We start from the raw sequence: 13459 nt of genomic DNA, 5'->3' as shown, positions 1-13459 counted from the left end.
AGATACTTCAGGGCTGGTCTGGGCCCCCTGGCTGTAGGGCTGAGACGGAGGCATTCAGGCTAGACCAACAGGTCCTGCCCCGGCCACGTCAGCAGAGCCTGCCTGATCCTGTCGCTGGGTGCTGGCCAGAGTGCTAAGAAAGCACAAAAGACTCAGGCGGAAAAATCAGACAGACCCTAAGGTGGTTTAAAAAATGTGCAAACCCAGGTATGCTGCAGGCTGGAAGCTGGGTGTAGCCGAGGCGTGGGGGCAAATGAGCATGTTTGGATTAAAAAAGGCCAACGCATCTAACAGCCAGGAAGGTTTGCTTTAACATTCCAGCATGTTCTGTTGATTTATGGCTGTTGCTAGGTAACAGAGTACACTAAGCCTGCATGATTTTAAAGCTACGGCTCCCGACTAAAGAGTCGACAGAAAGAGAAAACCATTAATCGGGGTGGGGGCTGGGGGTGGATTTAAATGCAACCCAGAAGACAGGGAACTGTTGGGAGCAATGAGAGCGAAGCCAGGTCACTCCTCCGTGTCTGCTGTCCTTCAAGGGTGTGTTCTTGCTGTGAGTGTGGAGAGCTGGCTACAGACACGGGCTTCTCCTTCAGGAAGGCACTGGCATAAATTTATCTTTCATTTTGCACTAAATCGATCTAGTATGTGTCAGATTTCTAACACAGCACTGCTAGTGTACCAGATGTACGGAGTGTGTCATCTTGATGGGCAGGATACATTGTGCCGTTTTCATGTTGCACACAACTCCCACCTCTCCCCAGCACCATGGCTTTGCTAAGCTGTGTGGCCTGCTTGGGATAGGACAGTGAAAAAGACAGAAGCCCCCAGACTCTCCTCCGTGTCCACACGCCCCCCGCCCCGGCTCCCTGAAGCTGACATTCTGATTGAGGGAGACAGACAATAGTCCTGATAAACAAGAAAAAAATTTAAAGCAAAGCCCAGAAAGGGGGACCAGGAGGGGTGTGTGTGTGTGTGTGTGTGTGTGTGTGTGCGTGTTTGTGTGTGGGTGGGTGGATGGTGGGCGTACTGGTTGCAATTGTAGGTAGGGGGAACCTGGTTGGCCTCATTAGGAAGGTGACATTTGAGTCAAGTCTTGTACAAGGTGAGGAGCCGAGGCTTGCAGGTATCTGAGGGAGGAATGGCCCAGGGGAGGAAACAGCAGATGCAAAGTCCCCGAGGCAGGGGTGTGCATGTTGAACTGGAGGAACAGCTGGGAGGCTGGTGTGTTGGAATGGAGTGAGGAGGGAGACTGGGGAGGGGAAGCAGATCCTACAGGGTCCCCAGGCCACGGGGAGGGCATCATTGTCTTGGCAGGTCAGAATCCTAACCCTGAAGTTCAGTCCCACACCTGGGGCCCATGCCTTTGACAGGCCTCCCTCCTGCCAAAGGCTGGCTTGCTCCTTTTGGAGTGGTATGCACCTGTGTCATTGCTGCGTGTTCTCCAAATCCCAGGTCCCCTCTCTGTGGTGTCTCTTAGTTTGCATTCCATGAAAGTAGTGCCTGAGCCTGGCATGTGGGTGTAGGCAGTTTATTTGGGATGAGATCCTAGGGCACATCATTCGAGTCCCTGCTGTAGGGATGGGGGCTCCAGTCTACTGAGAATTATACAGAGGGCTCCAGAACTGATCTCTGAAAAACAGCAGTAGTTCTCCAGGGATTATCAGTTCAGATTGGTGGAGGGTTGGCGTGGGGGCACTGACTTTCACTCACACTTGAGCATGCGCTCCAGGCCCAGTGGTGTGGGCAGAGGCCTTGGAGTGGAATGCAGAAAGACGCCAGAGCACTCGAGGGGAGGCTCTCGTGGCATCCCCCTACCCCATCAAGTCTTCAGCACTACGACCCTGGACAGGCCAAAGACCAGACCTCCCTGTCTGTGGGGTTGGCCAGGGGTAGGCAGGGGCCCTGGCTGACCCTGTTGGATTCCATCTTGGGTTTTTGGATGGCAGTGGGTGGTGATACCTTCTCTGACTCTCGCCAAGGCACTGTGGGATGTGTCCTCAGAGCTGCTACTGGCTGTGTCCACCCCATGAGAGAAACAGAGAGGAGAGGCAAAGAGGGTCCCATGGAGTTTAAGCCCCAGGGCCCACTGTCAGGGCCTGGAATTGTGTCCCCTTTTTTGCTAAGCTAGTGTAGGCTGGCTTTTTGTCACTTGCAGTCAGAGGATCCTGATTAAGCCTCCTTATTGTCCCTGGTGTTACCAGTCCCGGGAGGACAGTAGTTTACTCAGGCCCTGCAGCAGAGCCAGTGGGTGGAGCCCGGCTATATTAGTCTGTTCTCGCATTGCTATGAGGAACTACCTGAGACTGGGGAATTTATTAAGAAAATGGGTTTAATTGACTCACAATTCTGCAGGCTGTACAGGAAATACGGCTAGTAAGCTTTCCTCAGGAAGCTTATAATCATGGCAGCAGGTGAAGGGGAAGCAGGCACATCTTCCTGTGGCCAGCAAGAGAGAGAGAGAGAGAGAAGGGAGAAGTGCCACATGCCTCTAAACAACCAGATCTCATGAAACTCACTCACTGTCACCAGAACAGCAAGAGAGAAGTCTGCCTGCATGATCCAATCACCTCCCACCAGACCCCTCCTCCAACATTGAGGATTGCAATTTGACATGAGACTTGGGTGGGGACATAGAGCCAAATTATATCACTGGCCCAGTTCCAGCCTGGCCCCCTCCAGAGACCTGCCCCATGACGGCCTGGCCTTGCCACCCTCCTGTTTGAACCAATCATCACTTCCTTGGCTCTCAAGGCCTTATGGGTTCTGATAGCCCCATTGGACTCAACCCTCTGGTTCCCCAAGGGAATACCTGGACTGGTTCCACCACCCTACATGGCCCCCTGGCTTGGCCCACCATGACACATCCCAGTAGCCTGCCCCATCTTCCATGCAGAAGCTCGTTGGCCAGCCTGTGCCACCGTCATGCAGGAGGCACAGAGATATTGGGGAGGGGGCAGGATGAGGGGCTGGCTACCTGAGCCACTTACTGGCCTCCTTGATCATCTATTCATCCACAAATTCATCCAACAAATACAAATTCCTGCCACACACCAGGCACTAGGGTACACAACACAGTGAGCAAAACAGGCAAAAATCCCTGCCCACAGAGATGACATTACAGTGGGGGAAATGGGGTACAACAGATCTGTGAGTGACACAGAGCAGGGCCCTGGAGCACTGGGGCTGTGGCAGAGAGTTTACGTGAGGTGGTGCCCCGCGTTCAGGAGAGGTCTGGGGCCCAGCTCTGCAGCCAGGCCTCCTGGGGTCAGGTCTTATCCACCGCTCATGTGCGACTTGGCTGAGGTTGCGTAACCTTTTTAAGCCTCAGTTTTCCCATCTGTGAAAGGGAGACACTAAGAGTCCCTACCCACAGGGCATGTGGAAGTGAAATCATGCATGAGGAGTGTTTGCCCAGGATGTGGCGTGGGAGCGGGGCTGCAACCTCGGCTTCTTGCCATGGCTGATATTCCTTTTCAGAATATATTGAGAGATGCAGAGCTGCCCTAACACTGTGCCCTGACCTGTCCTCTCTCCCTGGAGTGGTGAGACAGGGTGGGTCTTCCTCCCCACCTCACTCTAGGGGATGTGGCTGGTGTGGCTGGCAATCATGTTTCCCCATTCCTCTGTCCCACCTGTCCCATCTGGTTCCCCTGTCCATCTGTTTCTCAGGACTGTGGCTTCCTCGAGCCCTCAAGGCAGGACTGGGTGCTGTTCATTGGTTTCTGCTCCAGTATGTCCTGTAGTCCTGATATTTAATTGGTGAGCAATCATTTTTAAAATTAATGAATAGTGCATAATTGTGGTATGGACTTAGTGATGACTCCAAGCACAGAGGTAATCAGGGAAGGCTCCATGAAGGAAGTGTCATGAGAGGATGGCTTGGAAATGCCAGTGGGAAAGAAGAATGCCATGTCCCTGCTGAAGGCTGGGTAGATTCCATTCCCTGCAGTCCCTTTATAGATGGAGGACATAAGTCCCAGTTGAGCATTCCCAGGAGCCTGCCTACAAAAGGCTTGGAGTCTCGTTTTCCTGACATGGCCAGGCCCAGGTGGGAGGTGGGGATAAGCATCAGGCCTTTGGGCACCTCTTGAAAGGGCTGAACCAGCTGGTGGGAGGGATGGATGCCTGGGGGCTGCACATGTGGCTGGCAAGTGCTGTGAATTATTGATCACTAGAGAGCAATGTGCAGGCGGAGGTCATTTTCCTCCTGGGCCAAACTGCTCGATCATGCTTAATTGCCTGTTTTCCAAATTTCCCCAGGGCTGGCCTAGGGGAGGGATTAGCTCTATGCCCATTTATTTTGCTTGAATCCAGTGTATGGGGTAAAAAGTTATATCATCCATTTCTCTTTGGTATTAAGTACGAAAATAGTGGATGCAATTAAGTCAGGTGCTAACGGGTGGTTTCCTGTCCTACCTGGCATGGCAAAGAGGTGCTTCTCTGTGAATCTCAATCCCCGCAAGACTCGGCTCACTTGTTTGAGTAGTGGACTGGCAGAATCTGAAAAAGTTAGGGGCAATAGAGACTCCCTGAGCACCCATGATGTGCCAGCCACTAGGTATATCAGTGCCTTCAATTCTCACTGAGAAAACCAAATAAAATAAACATGACACATTAAAGTGAGGAACTAGCTGAAGAAATATTTTCAAAGAAAATTGTCAAAAGTTTGTTGCAAGGATGCTCCCACTCTTTACTGACAGGCAGGCTATGAAAGGGTTGAGGGGTGCATAATAAAAGGAATTTTGTGGAGCATACTGCTTTGGAGAGGGCTAAGCTGGGAATCCCATCTCTGCATGAGGAGGAATAGGAGGTACCTGCCACTTACCTGAAGCCCGATGTGGAGGGAGGGTTCAGGGCTTGAAATGGAGCTGCTAGGCTTCTGGCCAAGATGGAATAACAGGGACCAGACTTAGCTTCCCACCTTAAACAAGTAAAAAAATGGCACAAAACAAATGAAACAGTGATTTCCAAGCAATTGGACATCAGACATGAAAGTGATTATTGAATGATGGGAAATAAACAAGGTGAGGCCAAGGACTGCTCCAGCTTACTGCCTTGAGAGATTCCTGGCCACGTTGCAGGGAGAGGTTGCCCACCGGAGTCTGCTGGAACCCCCGAGTTGAAAGAATGAGCTGAGTCTGGGGAGATCAAAGTGGCTGGATTTCACAGGGCAGACTAATGGAGTGGAGAGAGCCGCAAAGAAAGAGAGCTCTGGAGTTATGCAGAAATCCAACTTGAGTGCTCAGTTGAGTAATGATCAGCACATGCATGCAAGGAAATTACACAGTCAGGGAAAGAACCCCCAAAAGGACCTGTGATACCAGTACTTAGAGCACGCACACAGCTGGGAGTAGGGCCTGCTCTTACCAGCCAGACTGGAAAATCTTGAAATTCACAGGAAATTGGGTAGACAACTCAGGAAAGTCTTGCCTCAGTAGGAGGAAATTATTAGTCCTAGATTGATAATTTCTGCAAGCATGCTTAGCAAATCATCAAAGCAAGACTTTTGAAAGGGTAAAACTGTTTCATTTTTGTTTATTTAGACAGAGTTTTGCTCTGTCACCCAGGCTGGAGTGCAGTGGTGTAATCATGGCTCACAACAGCCTTGATCTCCCAAGTTCAAGCCATCTTCCTGCTTCAGCCTCCTGAGTAGCTGGGACTACATGCACATGCCACCACGCCTGGCTAATTTTTCCATTTTTTGTAGAGACAGGTTCTCACTATGGTGCCTAGGTTGGTCTTGAACTCCTGGGCTCAAGTGATCCTCCCACCTTAGCTTCCCAAAGTGGTAGAATTAGAGGCATGAGTCGCCATGCCTGGCCAGGATCAAACTGTTTATGAATGTGTTGACTACATCTCAGAACAAGGCTCAGGAATATTTATAGGAATACAAACAAATCCAGCACCCCAAAAGGCAAAAATCACAAAGTCTGGCATCCAGTAAAAAATTACTAGCCACACAGTGAAGCAGGAAAATGCAAATCATAATGAAGGAAAAGTCAATCAGTTAAGACTGATCCAGAATTGACACAGATGTTAAAATTAGCCGACAAGGTCATCAAAACACTTATTATAATCATGTTCTGTATGTTCTAAAAGCTAGAGGAAAGATTGGACATACCATCAACTTGAAGGATATAGAAAAGACATAAATCAAACTACTACAGATGAAAATTACAATGTATAATATGAAAAACACACTGGATAGGATTAACAGCAGAGAGGACATTGCAGAAAAAAAGATTAGCTAACTTGAAGACAGCAATAGAAACTATCCAAAAAGAAATATAGAGAGTAAAAATATAAAAAAAGAGCAAAAATTTTAAAAAGAAACAGAGACTTTCTCATTGAGTTGTGAGACAACTTTAAGAGGCCTCATATATGTATAACTGGGGTTTCTGAAAGAGAGGAGAGGAAGGGACAGAAAAATATCTGAAGAAATAATGGCTGGCAAATTTCCAGATTCGATGAACATGGTACACCCACAGACACAAGAATTTCATTGCCCCGCAAGCACAATAAAAATGGGAAAAAACCCACACTAAGGCACATTATAATTAAATTGCCCAAAATAATAAAGAGAAAATCTTAAAAGTCGCCAGAGAAAGGCGTGGGGTGGGGAAAAGCTGTTATATGCAGAGCAGCAAAGATATAGATTACAGCAGATTTCCCTAGAAAATAATGCAAGTGAGAAGGCAGTGGAACAATATCCTCAAAGCATGAAATTAAAAAAAGTAGTCAGCCTAGAGTTCATACCCAGAAAATAATCTTTCAAGAATAAAAGCAAAATAGACTTCTCAGACATAACAGCTTAAAGAATTCATCACTAGCAGGCCTGTAGTACAAGAAATGTTAAAGGATGTGCTTCAAACAGAATGAAGGTGATACTAGATGGAAGTATGGATCTATGCAAAGGATCAAAGAGCATAATAGTAACTACATAGGTCGGATATGATATTTTCTCTTATTATTTTAATCCCTTTGAAGTATAATTGGCTCTTGACACAAAATAATAACCATGTAGCATGAGGTTTATAACATATGTAAAAGTAAACTGTATAATAGCAAAAAGGCTGAGAGAGGAGAATAGAAGTATACTATTATAAGTAAGTATAAGTATCCTAAACATATTTGACATGCTATAATATCACTTGAAGGTAGACTGTGATAAGTTAAAGATGTGTACTATAAACCTTAAAATAACTACTAAAACAATAAGAGTTATAGCTAAGAAGCCAGAAAGTAGATAGAATGGAATCATTGAACAATGCTTAATTAATCCCAAAGAAGACAGAAAAGGAGAAAGAAGGGAATAAAGGGAAATGGAATAAATGGAAAATGAGTATCAAGATGAGAGATATAAACCTAATCATACCAATAATCATATTGAGCAGCCATGGTCTAAATATCCCAATAAAAAGACATCAGATTGGATGAAAAGGCAAGACCCAAATATATGCTGCCTACATGCAACCCACTTTAAATGTAAAGACAAGAGTTAAAAGTAAAACGATGAAAAAGATATATTGTGTTAACTAACACTAATCAAAGGAAAGCTGCAGTGCCTATATTAATCTCAAAGTAGATCTCACAGTAAAGAATATTACCAGGTTAAATAAAGTAATTTCATAATGATAAAGGGAACAGTTAATTAAAAGGGTATGACAATCTTAATGTTTATGCACCTAATCAGAGACATGAAGCAAAAATGATAGAACTGCAAGAAGCAATAGATGAATCTACAATTATAGTTGGAGATTTCGAAAACCTTCTTTTACTAACTGATGAAACATGTAAACAAAAAATGTGTAAGAAAATAGAAGATATGAACAACACTATCAACCAACTGGACCTGGCTTATATTTATAGAAAATGCTACCCAACAACAGCAGAATAGACGTTCAAGTACACACCACAGAACATTCATCCAAATAGGCCATATTCTGGCCATGAAACAAGTCTCAATAAATGTAAAGGGACTTAAGTCACAAAAAGTATGTTCTGTCATAATAGAATTAAATTAGAAATCAATAACAGAAAGAGCTCTGGAAAATATTTGGAAACAATGAAACACACTTTTATATAACCCATGTGTCCAAGGAGAAATCAAAAGGGAAATTAGAAAGTATTTTTATGTGAAAGAAGATGAAAACACAATGTATCAAAATCTATGAGATGTCGCTAAAACAATACTTAGAGGGAAATTTACAGCACTAAACATGTATATTGGAATAGAAGAAAGTTCCTAATCAATGGCCTTGAGTTCCACCTTGAGAAACTAGAAAAAGAAGAATAAATTAAACCCAAAGTAAGCAGAAGAGAGGAAATAGTAAGGACCAGAAGAGAAATTGGCTAAATATAAAATAAAAACAATAGAGAAAATAAATTAATCCCAAAGTTGGTTATTTATTGATTAAAAAATTATCTAAGATTTTTATCAATGAAATTGATAAACCTCTTGGCAGACTGACCAGGACAATAAGAGAGAAGACAAAATTGCCAGTATCAAGAATGAGAAGGTGACATCAGTATATATTCAGCAGTCATTAAAATAATAATAAGGGAAGATAATGAACAACTTTTTGCTAATAAATTCAACAACTTAGAGGGAATGGGTAAATTCCTGGAAAGACACAAACTACCAAAGCTTACTGAAGAAGAAATAGAAATCCTGAGTAGTCCTATAACTATTGAGTAAATTGAATTTACAATTTAAAGCCTTTCCACAAAGAAAACTCCAGGCCCAGATGACTTTACTGATGACTTTCAGTAAACATTTAAGGAGGAAATAATACTAATTCTACATAAACTCTTCCAAAAATTTGAGAAGAGAACACTTTCCAAATCATTTTGTGGGGCAGAGTTACCTTGATCTCAAAACCAGACAGACATTATGAAAAAAGAAAACTACAGACCAATATCAATAGTCCTCATGTACATGAATTAAAAAATTATTAGCAAATTCTATCTAACAATACACAAAGGATAATACATCATAGCCAAGTGGGTTTATCCCAGGAATGCATGGTAGGTTTAACTTCCAAAAATTATCAATGTAATTTACCATATTAACAATCTATAAAAACCTATGCTATCATCTCAATAAACACAAAAAGGATTTCAGAAAACCAACCTTTATTCTTGAAAGAACTGATAAAACCTCTAAAAAAACTAGGAATAGAAGTGAAGTTCCTCTACTTGATAAAGAGCATTTATGAGAAAAACCTACAGGCTAAATGAAAGATTGAATGCTTTCTCCCTAAGATCAGGAGAAGGCAAAAATGTCTACTCTCAGCATACATTCTTCTGGAAGTTATAGTTAGTGCAATAAAGCAAGAAAGAGGAAAAAAGATGTTCGGATTAGAAAGGAAGAAGTAAAACTGTCTTTATTCACAGATGACATGATTATCTATATAGAAAATCCAAAGGTATCTACAAAAAAGCTACCAGAGTTAATAAATGAGTTTAACAAGTTTGCAAGGCACAAGATCAATCAGAATAGAAACTTAAAAACTACCAGTTATAATATGAGGTAGGGAGGAATACATCTGACAAAAGACATGAAAGACTTATGCACTGAAAATTATAAAACATTGATGATAGAAATTAAAGAAGACCTAAATGAGTGGAGAGTTATACTATGTTAGTGGATTGGAAGACTCAATATTGTTAAGATGGCAGTTCTCCCCAAATTGATCTGAAATTCAACATGGTGTAAACAATATCTGAACAGTTTGTTTTTTTTTTAGAAACTGAAAAACTCATTCTAAAATTCATATAGAAATACAAAGGACCTAGGATAGCCAAAACAACTGTGAAATAAAAGAACAAAGTTGGAGGACTAACACAATCTGATTTCAAGATTTATTTTAAAGCTTCAGTAGTGGGTACAAGTGATACTGGTGTCAAGATAGACTAACAGATCAAGGGAATGCAATACAGAGTCCAGAAATAGATGCATGCCTATATGGCAGCTGACATAGCTGATTTTGTATAGAGACTCAAATGCACTTTAGTGGAGAATATTTAGATAATGGGTGCTAAAACAATTGTATATGTGTAGAAAACGAACGTCAATCTGTATTTTGTACCATATACAAATACTAATTCAAAATGGATCATAGATCTCAATATAAACCCTAAACTTATAAAACTTCTAGAAGAGGAGGTAAAGAATTTTTTCTTAAAGGACCAGATAGTAAGTATTTTAGGCTTGTGGGCCATATGGACTCTGTTGTAATGATAGAACTCCGCTATTGTAGTATGAAAGAAGCCATAGAAAATATATGAATAGATATGACTGTATTTTAGTAAAATTTTATATATAAAAATAGGCAGCTGGTCTGCAAGCTGTAGTTTACCAGTCCCTGTTGTTGAAGAAAACAGAGTAAAAACCTTTGTGACCTTCAGTTAGTCAAAAATATCTTAGATATGACACTGAAAGCAGGTTGCATAGAATTAAAAATTAATAAATTGGGCCTCATCAAAATTAAAAACATCTCCTTTTTGAAAGACACTTAAGAGAATGAAAAGACAAGCCCTAGACTGACAGAAATTCTCTGTAAAGCACGTGTCTCATAAATGGCTTGTATCTAGAATATATAAAGGATTCTCAAAACTCAATAGTAACAAGACAAACAACCCAATTAATAAGTGGACAAAATGTCTGAACAGACATTTCACCGAAAATGATATACAGATGGCAAATAAGCACACAAAAAGCTAAGCAACATCATTAGTCACGGGGGTAATGCAAATTGAAACTACAATGAGATACTATTACGTAACTGTTAGAATGGCTATCATTAAAAAGGCTGACTATACCAAATTTTGGTGAGGATATGGAGAAACTGGAACTTTTATATACTGCTGATGGGAATGTAAAATGATATAACCACTTTGGAAACTGGAATATGATCTCTATAATAACACAAACTATTCTATAAAAACATAAAAAGTGAAAGTTCTTCAACTTATTTTATGATGTTAGCACAAACTTGCTAGAAAATTGCAAGAAAAGAAAATTATTAATCAATATGACTTCTAAACATAGGTGCAAAACTCAAATTAAAAATATTAGCAAAACAAATATGGCTCTATCTATCATCTATCTATCAATCTGTCTGTCTATCTATCTATCTATCTATCTATCTATCCATTTATCTATCAGTCATCTAATTACCATGTGAGGTTCACCCTAGGAATGTCAGGATAGTTAAAGACAAAAAATGTTAACTTACTTCACTTCTTTAATAGATTAAAGGCAAAAGTCATATTATCTTATTAATAGATACCACAAAACAAAGCAAGCAGCCAAACAAAAAGCATCCACATTAGACAAATTTTAATACTTATTCTAAGGAAACGCTCTCAGAAAACTAGGAAAGGAATTTACTCAACCTGAGAAAGGGCATCTATCAAAACCTGATAGCAAACATCATTTTTCATGATGAGACTTTGAAAGCATTGCTAGAACTAAGACAAAGAAACCTTCTACCACCACTGCTCTTTGATACTGCCTTGCATTGGAACCAACTGGACTAGACAGCAAGTGGGTTAAGAACAGCAAGGAAAAGCCAAAATTGTGTTTAATTGCAGATGACATAATCGTCTACATAGAAAATCCAAGAGAATCTGCTCTCAAACTATTAGAAGCATGTGACAGTTCAACAAAATTGCTGGACACGAGACAACATAGTGAAATCAATAACCTTCCTACTGAACAACAGTACCAATTAGAACACATAAGAAGGGGCAAATCCTATTTACAGTGGCAGTAAAATCTATAAGACACTTAAGAGAAAATCTAATAAAAGATGTACCAGCCCTTTTGGAGGTAGTATAGGAGAGTGATTCAATGGTTCACAGCAGAGGATCCTAATCCAGATTGTCTGGCTTCAGGTCATGGCCCTACTGCTTCCTGGCTTGGGAAAATTACTTGATCACTTGGTGCATCAGCTTCCTCATTTGTACAAGGGAGATAATAATAATATTCACCTTACAGGGAAGCTGGGAAGATTAATTGAGTTTATAAATATGAAGTGTTTAGAACAGTAGCTGGCACATATTAACTTCTATATAAATGGTTGTTATTGTTATGAAGAAAATTATAAAATTTAATTGAAGGACATGAAAGAAGATCTGAATAAATACAAAGATAGACCATATCCGTTGATGGGATGATTCAATATCAGAAAGATATCTATTTTTTCCTGGTTAATTATAAGCTAATTGAAGTTTCGGTGAAAATCCCAACAGGATTTCCGTCTTACTTTTTTCTTTTTTTTTTTTTTTTTTGAGATGGAGTTTCTCTCTGTCACCCAGGCTGGAGTGCAGTGGTGCGATCTTGGCTCACTGCAGCCTCTGCCTCCCAGCTTCAAGCTATTCTTCTGCCTCAGCCTCCCGAGTAGCTGGGAGTACAGGCACATGCCACCATGCCTGGCTGATTTTTGTATTTTTAGTAGAGACGGGGTCTCATCGTGTTGACCAGGCTGGTCTCGAACTCCTGACCTCAGGTATCCACTTGCCTCAGCCTCCCAAAGTGTTGGGATTACAGGCGTGAGCCACCATGCCGGGCCCCAACAGGATTTTCAATGGGATCTGAAAAACTGAAAATTCGCATAGGAAAAACAAAAGTCCAAGAATAACCAAGACAATTTTGATGAAAGGCAAAGACTGTGCCATTTGACCTACTTGATATTGACTTGTTATAAAGCTGTCTCTCTATGGCAGGGTAGTACTGCCACATGGGCCAGACAGAAAGACCAATGGAACAGAATAGAGAGTCCAGAAATAGAGGCACATGTATATGGGAACTTGATATAGAAAAGAAGTGGCATTTTAAATCAGTGGGAAAAGGATGGACTATTCAATGAATGATTTGGATATTATTTTCTTCATATGGAAAAAGTATGTAATTTGATCACTGCCTCACCCCAAACAGAAAAGCATACTGTAAATGAGGTAAATATACATCCTAAAACATAAAGGAAGGACATTCTGTTTGCTACCTTTGTACCTCAGCAGGTAGACAAGTATTGGTAAAACAGAACACAGAAGGCAAAATGCTTAAAAGATAAATATTGATACATTTCCTACATCAAAATGAATGACTTCTGTAGGACAAGAGTACCATAAACAAAGTTAAGACAAAAACAGCAAATTAGAAGAGAATGTTTGCAACACAGAAACAGAGGATAATAGGTTTGCAACACATATAAACAGCAGAGGATACAATTATATCAAAGGCTCTGGGAAGCCAGTAAGGAGAAAGTCACACAATCCAATGGAGACATGGGCAATGGGAAAAGACAGGCGATTCATCGAAGAGGAAATTAAAATGGCCAAGTGGAAAGATTCCCAAACACTAGGAATCAGGAAGTGCAAAGTAAGCAATCATCACATACCCGTTCACCCATCAACTTCACATGAATTTAAGTCTATTCCAAGTGTCACT

At 41.4% G+C, this 13459-nt stretch overlaps 1 protein-coding gene and 1 long non-coding RNA gene across 3 annotated transcripts in view; one reads left to right on the top strand and one right to left on the bottom strand.

The window, feature by feature from the left end:
- PPP2R2C (protein phosphatase 2 regulatory subunit Bgamma) overlaps positions 1 to 13459 on the top strand; it is a 242899-nt gene that overhangs the window by 72956 nt on the left and 156484 nt on the right. The gene's annotated exons all lie outside the window — the stretch shown is intronic.
- On the bottom strand, positions 2509 to 5525 carry LOC115831906. The gene is made up of 3 exons (XR_004027399.1): positions 4829 to 5525; positions 4420 to 4503; positions 2509 to 3340 (listed from the first exon to the last, which is right to left on the bottom strand). It is a non-coding gene; the product is annotated as an uncharacterized LOC115831906 (long non-coding RNA).

This window comes from Nomascus leucogenys, chromosome 20 (assembly GCF_006542625.1).
Source record: "Nomascus leucogenys isolate Asia chromosome 20, Asia_NLE_v1, whole genome shotgun sequence".
Taxonomy (NCBI): Eukaryota; Metazoa; Chordata; class Mammalia; order Primates; family Hylobatidae; genus Nomascus; species Nomascus leucogenys.
The sequence above is the reverse complement of the archived record's forward strand: the minus strand, read 5'-3'. Positions and strand labels throughout refer to the sequence as shown.